This window comes from Gallinula chloropus (genome assembly GCF_964237585.1).
Source record: "Gallinula chloropus genome assembly, chromosome: 1".
Lineage (NCBI taxonomy): Eukaryota > Metazoa > Chordata > Aves > Gruiformes > Rallidae > Gallinula > Gallinula chloropus.
In genome coordinates, this window is record NC_140085.1 from 215,346,101 (window position 1) to 215,353,967 (window position 7,867).

Sequence of the window (7,867 nt, forward strand, 5' to 3'; positions counted from 1 at the left end):
CGTCCCCCCCCTTTGAGGTGTGGGGCCCCCACAATGAGCCCTCCCATCAGCCCTGCCTGTGCCATGGGGGGTTGTGCCCGTGCCCCCCACCCCCCGTACCCCACACCGAGCCCCCAGCACCGGGGGTGGGGGGGGATGAGTCGTGTCCCAGTGCAGGCGGGGGGGGCCGGGGGGGTCGTTCCCACCGGGCGGGGTGGGGGGGGTGGGTGGGCTGGGGTGGGGGAGGTGTTGGTGCACGTGGCTGCGAAGGGGCTGGGGGGCGGGGGGGGAGGGGTCGGGGCCTCACTGCCGGTCGCTGGGGCTGTTGGACCACCCGGTGGGCTCCTGGACGGGGCAGCTGCCCCGGGGCTCTGGAGAGGCTTCAGCACCAGCCCCACCAGCCCTCTGAACTGGGGAGACTGGGACCTGATGGGCGGGAGAGGAATTGGGTGGGTGGTCACACCCTGAGCACCGGGACCGGCTCCAAGCGCAGAGGGGAGAGGGGAAGAGGCTGGGGGGGCTGGGTCAGCCTGGAGAAGGGATGGGTGGGGGGCACCTCAGAGCCCCTTCCAGCCCCTGAAGGGACCCCAGGAACAGGAGGGGAATGGGCTTGTTAAAGGGCAGAGACTGGCAGGACAAGGGGCTGGAGTGAAGCTGGAGGAGGGAAGGGGGAGAGGAGAGACTGGGGGGAAGTTCTGTGCAGAGAGAGTGGTGAGGGGCTGGAAGGGGCTGCCCAGAGAGGGGGTGGGTGCCCCGTCCCTGGGGGTGTTCCAGGCCAGGTTGGCTGGGGCCCTGGGCAACCTTGTGTAGCTCCAGGCCTGGAGGTTGGTGTCCCTGCCTGTGGCAGGGGGTTGGGGCTCTGGGACCCTTGGGGTCCCTCCCAGCCCAGCCCAGTCTGGGATTCTATGAAAATAAGCACCATGCAGATACCCAGGGCTGTTCTGACGTTGCCAGGTGACTGCCCCACACGGTATCTGAGTGTGGCTTCCAGCCCTTTACGAATGAGGTTCCCATATCCCCATATCCCTTCTGTCTGGGGGTTGCAGCTCACAGCTGCATCTGCGGGACAAGCCCCTCCCTGGGCCGGGCTGGATGCGCCCCAGGGGCTGCTCACCCCTCCTGCCTGGGCACTGCGGGCGCTGGGGTAACGTGGTGGCACCAGGACCCCCAGATCCCCCTCAGCATGACCCAAGACCCCCAGATCCCCCTCAGCACGGCCCAAACCCCTCTCAGCACAGCCCAAACCCCTCTCAGCACCGCTGCCCTCCAGCACCTGCTCCCCAGGCTGGATGTGCAGCCAGGGTCCCCTTCACAGGGCAGAATCCAGCACTTTCCCTTCTTAAACTCCACTGTGATGTCGGGGGCTGCCCAGCGCTGAGCTGTCCAGGGCTCTCTTCACGGCTTCTCCACCCACAACAGTCCCCACGTCCTCCCGAGCTGTTGGTGTCAGATGCCTTTTCCTGCTCCGTCCCCGTGCAGACTCCTCGGGTACCAGAGCTGGGGTCTCAGAAACACCCACGCCCAGTCCTGACCAGAACCAACACCTGGATCCCAAACGCTGCGGCTCACCCATCCGTGGTGTGAGAGCCAGAGGAGATCTGGCGCTGCCTGGGCCCAGGGGACGCTGAGGTTGGGCATCAGGAGCGATGTTGGTGCTGACAGGGGGTCAGACGCTGGCCCAGGCTGCCCGGGGGGGGCGGGGGGAGGCCCCATCCCTGGAGGGGTTGAGAAGCAGAGCAGGGGTTGTGCTTGGTGACATGGTCTGGGGCTGGGCTGGCAGGGCTGGGCAGGTGGGTGGGCTCTGTGGGCTTGAGGGGCTTTTCCAGCCCAAACCATCCTGTGGTTCCACGAATCCAAGCCCAACCCAGGGAGGGGCTTGTCCCGCTCTGCCCTGCGCTGGGGCGGCCTCAGCTCCAGCCCTGGGGCAGGTCTGGGCACCGCAGGACGAGAGGGACAGGGACCAGTGGGACTGTCTGGAGGAGGCAGCGAGGATGGGGAAGGGTCCTGAGGAGAGGCTGAAGGCCCCGGGGTTGCTCAGCCTGGAGAAGAGGAGGCTGAGGGGAGCAAAGGGGCCTCATGGATCCCTGCCAGCCATGGGGTTCCAGGACTCTGGGATCTGGCTCTGGCCATAGGCAGCACTTCCTTCCATGGAACACCTCTCCATCATCCCCCCCTCCCTCTTCTGGAGCTCCAGGTCCTCCAGCATCCCACTTCCCTGTTCTGGAGCTCCAGGCTCTCCAGCATGCCACCTCCCTGCTCATCCCAGACCTACTGGTGGCCATAAGGGGAGAGAAAAATGCTGAATTTTAGGGAAAACGAGCCGAGTTCACCCAGGGAACGTAAACTGGGAGGACAGGCTGGGCTTGGTGCAGTCCCCAGTGAACCCCAGTTGAGGGAAACCCCTCAGATGATGCTCTCCACTCAGGGCATTTCACTGAGGCAGAGCAAGAGGGACTGGGTAATGTCCAAATTGTTTAAAGGCAGCAGGATGGTGAACGCCCCTGGTCCTCTTATCTGGAGGAGGTGGAAGGATACAGGCTTGGGAAGATGGGTTATCCAGTGGAACTGGGTGGGTTATCCATGGATCTGGCTGGGTTCCAGTGCCATTGGTTGCACCACACTGCTCAGCCGTGCCCATATTTCCATCGCTGGAATGTGGCATCAAATTCCTAGAGGAGTCATCATCCTTCCATCATCCCTGCGCGTCAGGGAGCGGACAGAGGTGGGTGCAATGGCGCTGCTGCCGCTGCTGCTGCCGCTGCTGCCGGCGGACACCGCGGTCCCACTGCCAGTCTGGGCTTCGTGCAAGATGGTGAAGTCGGTGCTGGAGACCCACGGGCTGGAGCTGAAGCTGCTCAAGCTGCTGGGAGGCACCACAACGGTAGGAGCGGGGGGAGCGATGGGTGCCACGGGGGTTGGGCACCCATCCCCGTAAAGAGTCCGAGTCGCCACCCTTGCGTTGGGAACCCTCTGAGGGCTCCACCCCTCCCTTTCCCCACAGACCTTGGACTGGGGGACCTGTTTCACCATCGACTTCACCGCCCGCCAGCGGTCCAGCCCCAAACCCCCGCGACAGCGTCGCCGCGGAGCCTGCCCAGGCCGGGTAACGTGCGGGACACGGTGCCCCCCCCATCCCACCCAACCAGGGGGGCCTGGGGAGGGGGGCACCAGGATGGTGCCCTCAGGGTGCTCAGGGCCCCCGATCCGTCCCCAGGGGGGGGAGGAGGAGGAGGATGCTGAGCCCCTGGGTGCTGGTGCTGCTGGGGGGGGGGCTGCGCCCTCCCCGCCCCGGCCCCCCTCGCCTACACCCAGGCGCTGGCCCAGGCCGTGGAGTCCTTCACCCCGCGGCCCGCGGTGTCCAGCGCCTTCCGGGTGCTGAGCTCCGCGCCCGAGCCCCTGTGGGTGGGTGGCCGCGGCTGGGGACAGCCCTGGGGACAGGGCCGGGCTGGAGGGGGGTGGATGCTGTGGGAGGCTGTTGCTCCCCGCTCTCTGCCCTAAAGCTGGCAGGGACTCAAAATGCCCCCCCAAAACCACCCCCCAAAGCCAAGCGTCCCATCTCCTTCCAGCTCGGTGTCACATCCAGCACCTCAAGTTAAACTGGGTTGGGGTTCTTGGCAGGAGGGATGAACACTCTGTAATCCCAGGGGACTGAATTTTAAACAAGCTGCAGAAGGCCTGGAGGCCCAAAACCTGAGGCAGAACATGGAGGGGGCACCCCTTTCATCCCCCCTTCCCAGCCCACAGCGTCTGCAGAACTCTGTGCAGAGGGAGAGGGAAAGGAACAACCCTCTGTGACGGTCCCTTTGGCCGTGGTGTCCGGGCTGCACACCCACTCTCCCCCTAACTAAAAGGCCTTTTTGAACTCTGACCTTCAGGGTCGTCCTTCTCCCAGTACCCAGATGAATCTGCAAGTTGCCCTTTTTTAATCTCTATGCTGTGGCCCCAAAGTCACGTGTATTTCCCCCAGAACAGGGACCTCTCCGGGTGTCTCTGTTCACTGTTCTTACAGGGGCAGCCACCATGACCCCCCCGCAGCAGCTGGTGTCTGTTCTTTGACAAAGGCCTCGTGCAGTTGAGTCTGTGCATCAACAGATACCAGCACAGCATCTGTCGCCCGATCCCAGTTGGTCCCAACAGCTCCAGTTAAAGTCCTAAATGAAGACCCACTGTAGGCTGAGCCGCAGCGTAACCCCCCTCCAGCGCTCGGACCACCTCCAGACGGCCACACAGGGGGCTCCAGGGACGCAGCAGCAGCCTCACCAACACCACAGACCAGACAACGAAGTGCTGGGGGCACCAGGGAACACGTGTGGTTCCGCTGGAGCTGCAACGTCAGCGCTGCCCCATCCCCAGAAACACCCGACTGCGAAGCTGAGGGACAGGCAGGGTTGCCACAGACAGGCTGGGAGGGGACAGGCTGCCTGAGACAAGGGCAAGGGGAGGGTCTGGGGTCTGGGGAAGAACCACCCCAGGGACCAGTACAGGAGAGCGGCGCAGGGGAGGGTCCCGGGCACAGCAGAGACCACGAGCCAGCGCTGTGCCCTCCTGGCTACCAGGGCCAACGGCATCCTGGGGGGTGTCAGAAGGGGGGTGGTTAGTTAGGTTGGGTCAGGAGAGGTCCTTCTGCCCCTCTGCTCTGCCTGGGGAGACCCTACCTGGAATATTGTATCCAGCTCTGGGCCCCTCAGCTCAGGAAGGACACAGAACTCCTTGGGAGAGCCCAGCACAGGGACACCAAGGTGATGGAGGGAGGGGAACCCCTTCCTTGTGAGGAGAGGCTGAGGGAGCTGGGGCTCTTCAGCCTGGAGAAGAGGAGACTGAGGGGTGAGCTCATCACTGTCTGTAAACATGGAAAGGGGGAGAGTCAGGAGGCTGGAGCCAGGCTCTGCTCAGGGGTGGCAGCGACAGGACACGGGGCAGCGGGTGCAGCTGGAGCAGAGGAAGCTCCATGGGGATGTCAGGAGGAACTTTGTCACTGTGAGGGTGGCAGAGCCCTGGGCCAGGCTGCCCAGAGAGGCTGGGGAGTCTCCTTCTCTGGAGACATCCAAACCCTGTGATCCTGGACGTGTTCCTGTGTGGTTGATCGGGGTGATGCTGCTCTGACAGGGGAGTTGATGATCTTTTGAGGTCCTTTCAACTCCTCACCTGTGATCCTGTGAGTCTTTCCTGCTCTTTCAGGAGGTGACCTGAGTTTAGAGCCACTGATACGGTGAAGGTCTCCTTGTCTTGAAAAACAAAGTGCTGGAACAGCTCACAACCCTTTCAGGGCTACAATACACCCAAAACCAGCACTGAGAATGAGAAGAGGCTCTTATGAACCCCCTCAGCTCCCTGCTCCTTCTCCTCATGCCACCCCCGGGCCAGGGCGGGTCCCTCAGCTCCCTCCTCCCCTCACCCCCCGGCCCGGGGCCCCTCAGCTCCCCCCACCTCTCACTCCAGACCGGGAGACCCCTCAGCTGCCCCTCGTCTCCGCTTCCCCGCGCCTCGGGCAGGACACCGGACTGCCGGGTGCCTTCCTCCCGGTGAGGGAGCCCCGGGACAGGCTGCCCAGGGGGTGTGGAGTCTCCTTCTCTGGAGAGATTCCAGCCCTGACCTGTCCCAGGGACCCTGCCTGGGCAGGGGGTGGGACCCCAGGGGCTCTGGGGGGCCCTTCCCACCCCACAGCTCTGTGATTTATTAATCTCCTGAGACCCTCAGCAGAGACCTGGCGAGCATCCTGCCTCCCAGAGAGCAGCAGGACAAGGAATTGCTGATTTCTGCTCCCCAGCACCGTGGCACAGGAGGAGCCGGGTCCCAGGCCTCGGCTGGAATGCATCCCAAGGTCCAGGCTGGAAGGACCCTGGAGGCCACTGGGCCGGTCCCTCTGCCCCAGCCTGATCCAGGTTCAGACACACACCACGGCTGATGGGCTTGAGCCGGTTCCTTGAGAAGCTGCAGGTGATGTGAGGAGATCCCAGCCCTTTGGACTCATCTCTCCTTGGTCTCTGTGGCAGCTTCAGCGTGCAGTGACCGGAGCTGTGTCTGACCTCGTGCCCGCAGATCCCTCTGCCCATCCTTACGGCCACCCTCTGGTTTTGTCCCTTCCCCGGCTGGTACCTCTCCGAGGGTTCCTTCCCCACAGTGCTGGTCACCTCCTGAGATCCCAAACCAGCCTCCTTGTTCCATCCAGAGGGTGAGGGACAGGTCTGTGCACCCCACCATGCGATGTGAGCCCAGCTGACCTGACTGGGTACTCACTGGGTGCTCACCCCGACCAGCAGCGATGTCCTCCCGGGCTCAGCACCGTGACCCTGAGGGCACTTTCTCCCCAGGGAGGGAAACCCAGTTGCCCAGGACTGGCCCAAGCCCAGGCCAGGCCCAAGCCCAGGCCAGGCCCAAGCCCAGCACTGGCCCAAGCCCAGGACTGGCCCAAGCCCAGCACTGGCCCAAGCCCAGGACTGGCCCAAGCCCAGGCCAGGCCCAAGCCCAGCCCTGGCCCAAGCCCAGCACTGGCCCAAGCCCAGGCCAGGCCCAAGCCCAGCCCTGGCCCAAGCCCAGCACTCCCAGCTCCCGGGCCGGACCCCCCTGCCCAACCCACCCATGAGGAGCCACAGCCAGGGTTGAGCCATCGCCCGCCGCGGGGGTTTTGTCCCCAGGGGATCGGAAGGTGCCTCCTGCTCTGCCCCTGACGCTGCGGCACTGGGGGCACCGGCTGACCCCTCTCCCCCCAGACACCCCTTCTGCCCGCAGCAGCACAGGCAGCTTTCCACACCCAGCCCCTGGTGACTGCTCTGGATTCAGGCGCCTCTGGAATGGGTTTGGTCCTGGGTTGTCTCCCCTCACCCATCACCAAGCGGCCAGGAATCTCCCCCAAGGACTTTGCCTTTGTCTTTTTAATTCTATTAATGCCCTAATTAGCACCCCTACAGCGTCCTGCCCAGCTGGCCCCTATGGAGTAAGGGGGGGGACACACCATCCCCTGCCAAGCAGGGTCTGTTTGTGCCCCAGCCACACTCCCCTGTGACCCACCCAGCCACTGAGCGCTGCCTTGAAGAGAGGGATGACCTGACCTGGGTGGGAACAGGGGGAAACACATCAAGGGTCCTCCCAAGGAGATGAGGGGGTCAGACCCTCTGGTGACTCCTGCTCGGGGGATCTGGGCACCCCAGAGCTGGTAAAGCAGCAGATGCTCCAGGAAAGGACTGGGGTCCAACACAAGGAAGATGTGGGGCTGCTGGAGAGGGGCCAGAGGAGCCACAAACATGACCCAGGGGCTGGAGCAGCTCTGCTGTGAAGCCAGGCTGGGAGAGCTGGGCTGGGTCAGCCTGGAGAAGAGAAAGCTCCGTGGGGACCTTACAGCCCCTTCCAGTCCCCGAAGGGGCCACGTGAAGCTGGGGAGGGGCTTTTCCGAAGGGCAGGGAGTGACAGGAGGAGGGGGATGGGTTAAATTGGAAGGAGGGAGATGCAGATTGGGTATTAGGAAGAAATTCTTCCCTGTGAGGGTGATGAGGCCCTGGCACAGGGTGCCCAGGGAGGGGGAGGTGTCCCAGGCCGGGTTGGATGGGGCTTTGATCAGCCTGGGCTGGGGAGGGGTGTCCCTGCCCATGGCAGGGGGTGGGTCTGGGGGGCTCTGGGGCTCCTCCAGCCCCCTGCCCACCCCTGGTCCCGGGACACAGAGCTGGGGACAGCAGCTGCTGCTCGGGGCTGGTGACTGATGGTGACCCAGTGAGGGACCCTAGGGGGACCCAGCTGTCCCCCCACCCCCAGCCCAGCCCAGGGAAGGGTCCCTGGGCCAGGACAGCCCAGCCCCGTCTCCCCAGCCAGCTCAGGGGGGCTCAGGCTCCGCGCCCCCTCCCCACCCGGCGCAGCCCGAGGAGCCCCGTCCCCACAGCACTCCCAGTCACACCAG